Below are 11,284 nucleotides of genomic sequence, written 5' to 3'. Positions count from 1 at the left end.
AGCTACCGAAATAACTGGCCCACAAAGAGGGATTGGTGTAGCATGTTGACCATGACAATTGTCTTCAAAATCTTGTAGCAAATTCCCAGGTGAAAAGTATGGGTGTTTTTTCTACACCTTTTCACTGCTCCAGCAGAGAGATTTAAATTTAGATTATTAGCTGCTATATTCAAAACAAAACTACTGGGGTCAGCTGAGAGTGTCTGAGGTGAGATTTAGCTGAGGCTGAAGTAGTTTAATCAAATTTTTACCCTCATCTTCATCTTAGTCTTTTGGTAACAGGAAGGCTCTTTCTCCAGGGTATATCACATGAAACTGGTGACTGCAAATTTATTGACAAGACTTCATAAAAATTGTGCAAAACCTTTTTTCAAAATTTTTCATTAATGCCATGGCAATAGAAATCAGTATAAATTTCAGATGACGCAAATAAGGAGTTACACAAGTGTACTCTAGAGACTTTTCTTATGCTGAGTGGTGATTTATTAACTTTTTGTCCATTTATGTCAATTGCCAGTAAGTCTCCGGAGTTCTGTCTGTTGTTTCTGATAACAGGACCAGGACTCATGCAAATTTGAAGAAAATACATGGTTGCAGCTTTCTAAAGTGGAGAAATGAGGGATTTCTTAACAGACAGTCAAGCTAATCTTGCATCCCTGTTTAGTCAGTCCTTGATGAAACTGCCCGCTGTGACGCCAAACAGAAAGTGAGTTGTGATTACGAACCTCTCTTTTGAGTTTGCCAGCTTACTGACCATCATCTTCTCTTACAGAAACATCGTACCTTCAAGAGATTATGGTGTCTTTTGTTTGCTGCACCAGCACTAGGAGGCAGGATTAGGTATGTATATATAATATATATTGTTATAGAATATCTCAAACATGTGATCTAGTGTACAAAAACGTTATGCAAAGTGGTATTACTAGGAATGCTATTTAAAAAAAACAACTGAAGCATTGATAGGTTAAATGATTTGTCTAGGTTATGTAGGAAAATTGTGGGAGGTGCCAGATCTGCCTTAAATCCCCCCAGACTCACAATATTATCTTATTCACAGGCAGGCCTCTAGAAAGGATTCATCTAAATGCTACGTAGTGGCAACTGAACTCCAATGCTCTTGTTTCCTCTCTCCATGCAGTGAATACTTCGTTCACCTTTTCCTTCTTTCTCTACGTGGCTGAAAGTAGTGCATGCTAAATGTGCTGCAGCAGCTGTACGCTGCTCCTCATGGGTACACACTGTTTGTTCTGCATACCTTTAGCAGCTGTCATGAATGCCCATCAGTAAATGTTTATATGAAGTTATTATTTAGTTAAAGATGTGATACATAATGTCAAGGACGAATGCTGATGAAAAAGCAAGCTGTCAGATACTGATTCAAAAAGCTCAGGACTGCTCATCTGGAACCCAGGGCACCATGAGGTCAAGTACTTCCCCTTATTCAACCACACACAATACCTCTGGCTGCTCTGTATTTTTAGTTTCAACCATTTTCTATCTTTGGTATTGGATTGTTCCACCAACAATCAAAGTATAAGAAATGTTTTGACGTGAAGAGCTGCCAGGAAGCTTTGTTGGAAAGCTGGCGGTGTTAACCCAATGTCCTGGTTTTGGCTGAGATAAAGTTAATTTTCTTCCTAGTAGCTGGTACAGTGCTGTGTTTTGGATTCAGTGTGAGAATAATGTTGATAACACACTGATGTTTTAGTTGTTATGAAGTAGCGTTTATCCTAAGTTAAGAATTTTTCAGTTTCCCGTGCTCTGCCAGCAAGGAGGCGTACAAGATGCTGAGAGGGAGCGTGGCCAGGAGAGCTGACGCAAACTAACCAAAGGGATATTTCATACCATAGGATGTCATGCTCAGTATATAAACCAGGGGGAGTAGGCTGGGAGGGGCAGATTGCTGCTTAGGCATCAGTCAGCGGGTGTGAGCATTGTGCATCACTTGCCTTTTCTTGGGTTTTATTTCTCTCTCTTTTTGTTATATTCCTTTTCCTTACAATTATTATTATTTTTATTATTGTTATAGTATTATCGTTATAATTATATTTTAATCCATTTCAGTTATTAAACTGTTCTTACCTCAACTCATGAGTTTTACTTTTTTTCCCAATTCTCTCCATCCCACTGGGAGTGGGGAGGGGTGAGCAAGCAGCTGCGTGTTGCTTAGGTGCTGGCTGGGGTTAAACCAGGACGCCTAGATGTTGGTGTACTTCTCGCACTCAGATTTGAAGGGATGTCCATGGTAGATTTCAAACCACAGGCAAAGACATGTCAGTTCTGTATGGTTTTCTGAAAGCAGGTGGAGGTGACACCTTCCTCAGGAAAAGGATGCCAAGTAGTAAAAATACTGGTAGAGAGGCAGCATGTACCAGTGGGATTTTCTAGGGCCTTCTTTATGGGAGAACAAAGTGTGTTGATGAGCAGCCTGTTGCCTGGCTGATGGTGCCCATTGGAACGGTAAGAATATTAATGGCTGTTTGGGTCACTTTCAGGCTCAACATTGAAATTTGCATGAAGTTTAAGAAGAAAAGACATTCCTCTCTGATCTTCTCCTGTTGCAGTTTTAATCAATGAATGAGTATGCTTAGGTTGACAGGCCTTCCTCTGCTGTGCTGGTAACCTGGCCCTCAGAGTGATGGGTTTGAACCTGAGAACCTCCAAGTGACACCGGTCACTGGGAAAGCTGTCACCAATTGCCTGCTTCCTTCAAGCTGACAACAGTGCAGTCCAAAATAAAGTGCTCAGGCAAGTACGGGTTGTTTACCTGATTCATCTAAACTGCATCATCCCTCTTTTTTTACTTTTAGAAATAAACATGGGTCAAATTTCTCAAGAAGCTTTGAAGAGTGAGATATAGCCCACGTAGTTATACCTTGCTCATTGCTGTGGGATTTGAATATTTTATTGGACTCTATTATGCATGACTGTCAGCTACTGAAGCTTGTGGTGTTTTTCTCTACCTTCAGCAGACACTGGAGAGACCAGAAGGCATCTGGATTCCTTTTTATAATATGGAGGTGACATGGAGAAAATTATTGAAGAGGGAGGAAACATTTACAAATAGTAGCTATGTGACTTCTTGAGACAGAAAAAAAGAAAAAAGGAAAAAGGGCAAAGTTTAATGGCAGGAAGTGGTTCTTCAGGGAACAATTCTCCCAAGTTCTTATGCCTTGTTTAGCTTTGATCAGCTAAGCAGAACACAGCAGCTCTTGAAGGACACATGTGGGCTGCTGGCTCCACGGGACACGTGCGGACATGCTGCCGGTTGGTCTGAATGAGCAGGGAGAGAGGGCACCTGCATGCCTCTGGGGAGGTGATGTCTCAGAAAAGGTAGTTATAGAAGACGTGTGCAGAGGATTACAGATGACTTGATTGTTTCTCTGGGAAGTCTGGAGAATATTTTTTCTTTCATTGCCCACTAGGTAGCATTGTCCCATGCTTTTGTTATGGTTAGAAATAAAACCTCGTCTTGCACCAGGGAAGCTGCAGTGCTGGTTGTTCTGACTAGCAAGCGGCAAGGTGGGGTTGTACACCCACATCACGTTCTCTGAAACATGGACGGTGCAGTCAGACAATGCGAGGACCAGCCCTGCCTTACCCAGCTGAGGTGGACCCTCTTTGGTCTGTCCCACGTGGGGCGAGGGGATGGACGCAGCTTGCCCGGGGACAGCTGTTCCTGAGGCCTTCCCACAGCTCTCCCCAGAAGATGAGACCTTTCCACTGAAAATAACAACAGTGAAAAAGTACAAATAGCTCAGCACAAAGCCCAAAGCCTGGGTGTGCTCCCAAGCACAGGGTCAATGAAAGATACTCACAGCTGGGTAGGCTGTTAATCACCTGGTGGAAACATTTCTTAATTATGCAACAGGCAGACTTAAATAACCTCCTACAAAAAAACCAAACACTTCTTCCCTCTTGATGCGATACCTTCTTAAAGAGGCAGAGGAGTCCTGAGAAGCAGCAGAGACAGTCAGCCACCATGAGGTCCCATGGGCTTCACAGAGCAGCTGTGGTGTGAGGGGTAGTCCAACAAGAACCGTGTGCTGGAAAACCACACATCTGGGACAGACCGGGATGGTTGCTGGTCAGGGAACAACGTGCTTGTTTGCAGAGGGGAGTATGAGACGCAGCAGGCAGACAGTCAGGCTGGCCACTGGAGGCTGTGACAAGCAAGAGGGGAGGCAAAAAATGGCTAAAAGAGGAACTGGGAAGGAGAATCTACCCACAAGGGAACTTTTCTCAGCCAGCAGTGTGACAGCACTCTCACTGCACGAGGGTGGCTGTGCTGATCATGGGTGCTGTCCTGATGCCCTGGCTGGCTCAGGGTCCTCAGCATACCCAGCCCTGTCCTGGCATGGGCAGGCAGCAATGAACCTCTGCAACTGGAAAACACACAAGAGGTGGAGACATCGGGATGCCAGAGCAGATGGGAGACGATACACGCAGCGAAGCTGTGGAGATCTGCCAGCCCCTGGCAGTGGGAACGGAAGGCATCATCTGAGGACAACAGACAAGTGTGCATGATGCGCTGCTCCAGCCAAAGTCCTGCTCCTATCTGACATCTGGCAGCAATCACTTTTGAAATGGATGGAAGTACCTGTAACATTTTGGAGAAATATGACAATATTTTCATGTTGCTTGGAGAGATGTGGCTGAAGATAAGAGATGTGTCTAAAACAACTCATCCTGAACTGAAATAAAGAAAAACTGAGACTTATGTACAAGCATTTGCACCTAAGGCACACTATGGTACATAGACATATGTGAAAAACACCTAGGTAAAGTGTCTGAGGAACAAGAACTATTTTCACTTGGGAAAGGAAGAGGTTGTATGAATCATGATGTACTTCCAGCATAGATTTTTATGGAAGCGAGGTTTTAAGGAGAAGAGATACCATCTGAAAGTTGGCAGAATTTGTTTTTAAAACACTTATCTGTGGAAATCCTGTACTTTGAACAAAAAAAATAGTTATGTGACAAAAGTCAGAATAAACCATGTTGTTTAGCAAAACAGCTTCATGATCTACCAAACCCTGTCTTGTGATGAAAAGCCACATGAAATCTGTGCAGATAAGCCATCACCCGTGTCTGGTTTCCCCTATGTTGCACTGACAAGGGGTGGGGAGGAATATGCGTAATTAATACTCAGGGGAAAAGTAGGGGACATCTGTTGAAGTAATCCCTCATTGCTCTCAAGTGGATATTGATCAAATGAAATCAAATATGCTTTTGTACTCATATTCCTCTGGATAGCAGAATCGGGAGATAGTCCAAGCAGAAGTAATAGAGGAGCTGCTAGGTGGCTTGGTGGTACAGCATTCCACCATGCCTGAAGGGGTGAAGGAGGTGGGACAGGGGAGACCACCTGCTGAGATGAACCCATGCACTGCACTGCTGGTGAGCATAGAGGACAGACTCGTCCAGTCTGGGTGAGTATTTAAGGGTGAATTTTTTTAAGGTTTTCACATGTCTTTGATTAAGCTGTAAGTAGGAGGACAAAAATGAGTGTTTGAAGGTTGGAAAAAATCACCTGTCATTTGTTCAGGAAACAGGTTATTCTGTGACTCTGCAAGAGAAGTTTCTGGGTGTGGTGTGACTTATCTTTTCCTGTTTCTCACTGTTATTCAGTGAGATGATGGCTTTTTAATTGCAGTTATTATCTTTACATGATAAACTTAGTTCTGGTGACAAGATAAATAGTGTTGTAAGCAAGACCTCATTTTCCTTTCACCAGTTTCTTTGGTTAAGTAACTTATGTTAGTTATGTTGGAAAGCAAGGTACAATGTAAATATACCCTGTCCTTTTTATCCAGCCTTTCAGTAATATTGTATTGTGCAGGATAAGGACTTAATGTTAACGTTTTGACATTATGTACAATGATACTGCAAAAAGCTTATGTTGTTTTGACAGAGATAATTTTACAATAAGCTGCAGTGTTAAAAAAACCCAACCAAACAAAGCAACAAAACTGTCTGCTTTCTCTTTCTTCACTCTGATCACATTTTTTCAGGAAAAATTAGTTACACAAAATTTTTCCTCTTAAATTTGTAGTTACAGTTCCCTTGAACTTTCAAAGCCTGGAAATATTTAGAGCACAGATACGCTGGTTCATTTGCTGTGAGTGGGGCTAAGCACAGTTCTGCACATCAGTCTGACCTGAGTGACTGGTGCGGTATAAATTTGTCTGTCCGCACTCATGTCTCCAGCTCTCTATAGAAGCATTCTGAGATGGATGAACCAGAATTTAATGGCAAAAAAAGCTGTGTCCTTGTGGGTGACTGGGGTGGGTGGTGTCAGCGGTTAGAAACATAGCTCACGCTTCACTGCACAGTTTGGGTAGGGGTGAATGGCCAGGCCAGGCAGGAGACACACCACTGAGGTGTTCCTCCCTCCCATGCTGGAAACACATTTGTTTGGGGACTTTCTGAGACATTTGCTTTCAAAATTTACAGAAAGTGTGACAAAACCTGAAAAAACAGATTCTGCTAGTCTGTGTTTATGGGGTGAAAACAAGCTGTAATGAGCTGACTTGTCCAGCTTTCCATATTGCTTTGGTCACCATCTCCATGCTGGAGAACCAAAGGGGAGCACTCCGGCTCCTGCACCCTGGGACCACTCGGTGTATTACTGGGCAGAGATGGATGCCCTGACCTGCATGAGTGCCCTGCTAGGAACCACCTCAGTTTACAAACACGCGGACCTTGGGGTAAAGCAGCAGTGCTGGTGTGTGCTGGCATACAAAATACATGGAGAGGAGGAAAGAAATGGAAATTCTGCCAAAGGTGAGGTGGCCGGGTGCCCACTGCACAGTGGTGTGCTGCCACTCTCCCAGCCCAACCAAACTGTCCGAGCACCTGGACACTGGTGTGAACCCCTGGCTGGTTCATCCAGGCTGTGCCTGCCATCCTCCACCTGAGAGCCAGCTGGTGCTGTTCTTCTTGGTTATTAACTCTTTTTAAAGAGGCAACACGGTAATCTCCTGTAGTCACTAATGGGAAATCCCCTCTTTGCAAACGACCTTGTAACAGTGCCATTTAGACTCTCCCCAGATAGAGCCTCCAGAGAGAAAAATTCCTCTTCAGACCTATCAGGCCTGAATCTGTTGGAGAAAAATGGTCCTGAGGTGTCCTCAGTCCTGCAAGTTGCAACATGGAGTCCTTGGAGCTGAGAGGGACAGGGAAATCTGAGATAAAGGATGTTTCTCTTGAGAAGAGGCCTTAACAGGCTTCCCTTGGGTTATCACCAAAGCCAGCTCCAACACCAGCCCACCACTGACTGAGGCCAGCAACCCCAGAGAAAGAAATATCCCCTGTACAACAAGAGTCTTTCATTTTGTCCTGGTTTCAGCTGGGATAGAGTTAATTTTTCTTCCTAGAAGCTAGAATAATGATGTGTTTTGGATTAAGTATGGGACTTGGTATGAGAAGATGTTTTCAGTTGTTGCTAAGAGATCAATGGCTTCCCAACTCCCTGTGTCCTGCCTGTGTGCAGGTGTACAAGAAGCTGTGAGGAAGCACCACCAGAGCATCAAACCCGAACTGGCCAGTGAAATATTCCATATCATGTAACGTCATGCTCAGTATGTAGAGGAGAGTCAGCCGGGAAAGGGGCCGTTCTCTCTCCCTTCCAGGATTATGATTTCAGGATCTTAGTTTTCTTTGGGATCACTAGCTGGGAACAGGGTGGGTAACAGCCAGCGGGTGGTGAGCAATCACATTGTGCATTACCCATTTGTACTTTCTATTATTGTTACTGTTTTATTTTATTTCAATTATTAAATTGTTTTTATCTCAACCTATGAGTCTCCCTTTACCCCTCCAATTATTTCTCCATCCTCCAGGAGGAGAAGGGGGAGCAAGTGGTTGTGTGGTGTTTGGCTGTCGGCTGGGTTTAAACCAGAACAGTCCTTTGTGGCACCCAGTGTGGAGCAGAGAAATGCAAGAAGATAAGGATAGTAATTGGGAGAGGTAATGGGTAAAACACAGACTGAATCCTGTTAGCAGAATGATCATGGGAATTTTTGTTGTTGTAATTGTGGTGGAGGGACAAGGGGTGGATTTTGAGGATCGTGCTTTGGTATTGTGACAATGTTATTTTTATATTGTTGTGGGGAACGGTTTTTTTGTTTTGGTTTTTGGTTTTGTGCTGATGTGAGTGAAGTTTGTGAATATTGTCTTGTGTAATGACTGTGGATTTTAATGACTGTTCTTAAATAAGTGATTCACAGAGGTGAGGGGTGGAATGTGCTGGGTTTGTGTGTGTGGTGTGGGTTTGGTAGCAAGGAAGGGGGCTACAGTGGTGGCCCCCTGTGAGAAGCTTTTTGAAGCTCCCCTGTCTCCAAGTCGGCCAAGGATGAGCCAATTAGTGACAGCGGCTGCACCTCTGTGATAACATTTAAGAAGGGGAACCTGGGAGGTGGAGTTGGAGTTGTGAGGAGAACGCCTATGCAAACACTGAGGTCAGTGGAAGAAAGGAGGAGGAAGGGGAGGAGGTGCACCAGAGCAGAGACCGCCCTGCAGCCCATGGTGAGACAGCGGGGCCACCCCCCTGCCACCCATGGAGGCCCACGGTGGAGCAGAGACCCACCTGCAGCCTGTGGAGGACCCCATGCTGGAGCAGGTGACTGCACCCGAAGAAGGCTGGACTCTGAGGGAAGAAGCCCCCGCTGTTGTAGTTCAGTGCTGGGAGGATTGCAACATGCAGGGGACACCTGTGCTGGAGCAGCTTGGGAAAAGTTGCAGCCCGTGGGAAGGACTCACATCAGAGAAAGTTCATGGAAGACTGTATCCTGTGAGAGGGGAACCATGCTGGAGCAGAAGAGTGTGAGGAGTCCTCCCCCTCAAGGAGAAAGGAGTGGCAGGATTGACTGAATCCCCAATTCCCTGCCCTCTGTGCTGCTGGAGTGGGAGGACATAGAGAAATCAGGAGCAGGAGCTGAGCCAGCGAAGAAGGGAGGGGTGGGGGGAAAGCATTTTCAAGTTGTGGAAATGTTTCTCACTGTCCTATTGTCTGTTAAGCGTTGTTGTTGTTAGTGTCTGAATTAAATTGATGTTCTTTTTCATTCCCCTAACGAGTCTGTCTATTGCCCATGACAGTAAATGGGTGAGTCATCACGCCCGCTCCTTATCCGGATTCCTGAGCCTTTTGCTTTATTTTCTCCTTCCCGAGGGGGAAGGGGTGAGTGAGTGGCTGCGTGGTGCTCAGTTGCCCTCTGGGCTCAAACTATGACATATTTCTCCTTTGGGGGTGGGCTACCCTGTGCTCTATCCAGGTGAGCTGCCACGTATCTCACTTGCCCTGTGGCAACATCACGCCTGGGATCCTGCCAGGAGGGATTGCTGATGGGACATGCAACATCTGAACACAGTCTGAATCCTGGCTGAACTGGCCTGCAGAGAGGCTTGGAGCTGGACAAGGGGGACCCAGCAACCCGCCCCAGAGGTCAGCAAGTGTAGACCAGTGTAGGTGTGGCCATGCTGACCTCTAGTCACCACCTAGCGCCCCATAGCATAGAGGGTGATGATAGTTGGTCTGCTATAAATTTGTCATTTTTAATTCCTTTTAGTTAGAAAAATAAAAATATTGTAATTCTTCATAAGCTTTTATTTTCCCCTTGAATATAAACTAATTTGGGAGCTATTTAATTCTCTACTTACATGGCACTTTTTATTCTGATAGCAAATATACTTCTAAGTTCTTTTACTTGTGTCCCTATGTAAATCTTGGTACAAATATGTGAATTACAGTTTCTTAAATTAACACTTCCATCTTGAAAGTTTTTAGTGACTTGATGGAGGAAACCAATAGCACATTGTTTTCTCTTATTTACTATAGGAAAAAAGTCTTTTTTTTGATTGTGTTTGCAGTTTGTTTAGCCCTTGTATAACACAGCAATTGAGTAGTATTAAAAATAAAGAACATCACATTTTCCAGACTGAGGGACCAAAGGGTCCTTTCCTCAGCTGTGCAGGAGCAGCTCAGTAGCCAGAGTATGGCGGTGGAGCTGGGTGGATGGTGCAGACACGTAGGAGTAGGGAACTTCTTGCATTGCCACATAATGCCAAAACTTGACGGTTGAACTCTAACCCAACACCCTGTGTGTCATCCATTTGTTCTTTTGACATCTGACTTGTTTACAGCATGAACACTTCTCTCCCACATACAGGGATCGAAACTCCCCAAAGTCTAGTGCCAGATGCCAGAAGATAGGGTGGTTTACATGTTTTGAACAGAGAATAGCTAAAAAATTTAACTGGTATGAAACTTTTTCAAGAGTTTCACTTTGCTTATTTTTCATGTGGATTAGATGGGTACATGGGGTCTACTAAAGGTTAATGACACCAGAGAGTTTTTATATCATAGGTTAACTCCCTAGGTCAATTTTTGTCTCAAGTCAAAAGTTTCTTGCAGTTCAGAACTGACAGTTGATGGTCTGTGTAAAATGATTAGATCTTTTCAAAGGAATTCCACTTTATCAAACTGGTACATGAACATTTGTAGAAGGATGAATTTAGGAACATTTTGGACATCTTCCCAAGTCGGAGTTGCACTCACATTGAGGGAAAATAAGAGGCTGGCAAATCTAAAGGCAATAATGAATTTTTTATCATCAAATTAATCTCAGCAGTAGTAAATATCTCCTCTGGAGATAATAAAATTCTAAACAGGGAAAAAGTGTTCAGTAAACATTCTGGTTCTGTATCTAACATTTCCCTTAACTATTAATGTAATGGAAAGAATTGTTCTTATGTGATACAAGTAAATAAGATCACTTCTTCCTGAATGCAACTTACACCCACAAATCCTAAAACAGTTGCTTGAAGACGGAGGAAACCAACCAGTGACATTCTATGTTAATTATTAGTAAACAAAGCTTCTTAAATAAACCTGATTCCATGCTCTGCTGATGTCAATTACTAGCCTGGCTGATAAAAGCAATTACATAGACTTGTGTGAGGTATTTGTTTTGGCATTGTACAGTGTTTGGGCAGAAAAATCTAGCAACTCCTGCTGGCAAAAACCCCATGCCCATTAAACTGAGAACTGACACTCCGGCAGAATTACTAATAGGTTGGCAATAAGAAATCTTCAGCACATGACTTCTCTAGTTATTTTCTGCAGAGATCAGTGCCAGATTTTATCTCATTCTACATTTTCATCTGTGGCCAGGAAGAAAATATTAAATCACTACTGATAAAAACCAAAGATGACAGGAAGACTGGGAAAACAGTAAAAACAGAGGAGGCAGACAGTGTAAAATGGATTAGAAAACTAGACCCA

At 43.8% G+C, this 11,284-nt stretch overlaps 1 long non-coding RNA gene across 2 annotated transcripts; it reads left to right on the top strand.

Moving 5' to 3' along the window:
- Positions 1–700: 700 nt before the first annotated feature.
- LOC141941802 (uncharacterized) lies at positions 701–5,014 on the top strand. 2 transcript variants are annotated; one of them, XR_012628425.1, is made up of 3 exons: positions 701–840; positions 2,592–2,748; positions 2,970–5,014. It is a non-coding gene; the product is annotated as an uncharacterized LOC141941802 (long non-coding RNA). The 2 variants fall into 2 exon arrangements; XR_012628424.1 differs by having other exon boundaries at positions 707–840; positions 2,496–2,748.
- The last annotated feature ends 6,270 nt before the right edge of the window (positions 5,015–11,284 follow it).

The sequence above is a fragment of the Strix uralensis genome, chromosome 3, assembly GCF_047716275.1.
Source record: "Strix uralensis isolate ZFMK-TIS-50842 chromosome 3, bStrUra1, whole genome shotgun sequence".
Taxonomy (NCBI): Eukaryota; Metazoa; Chordata; class Aves; order Strigiformes; family Strigidae; genus Strix; species Strix uralensis.
The sequence above is the reverse complement of the archived record's forward strand: the minus strand, read 5'-3'. Positions and strand labels throughout refer to the sequence as shown.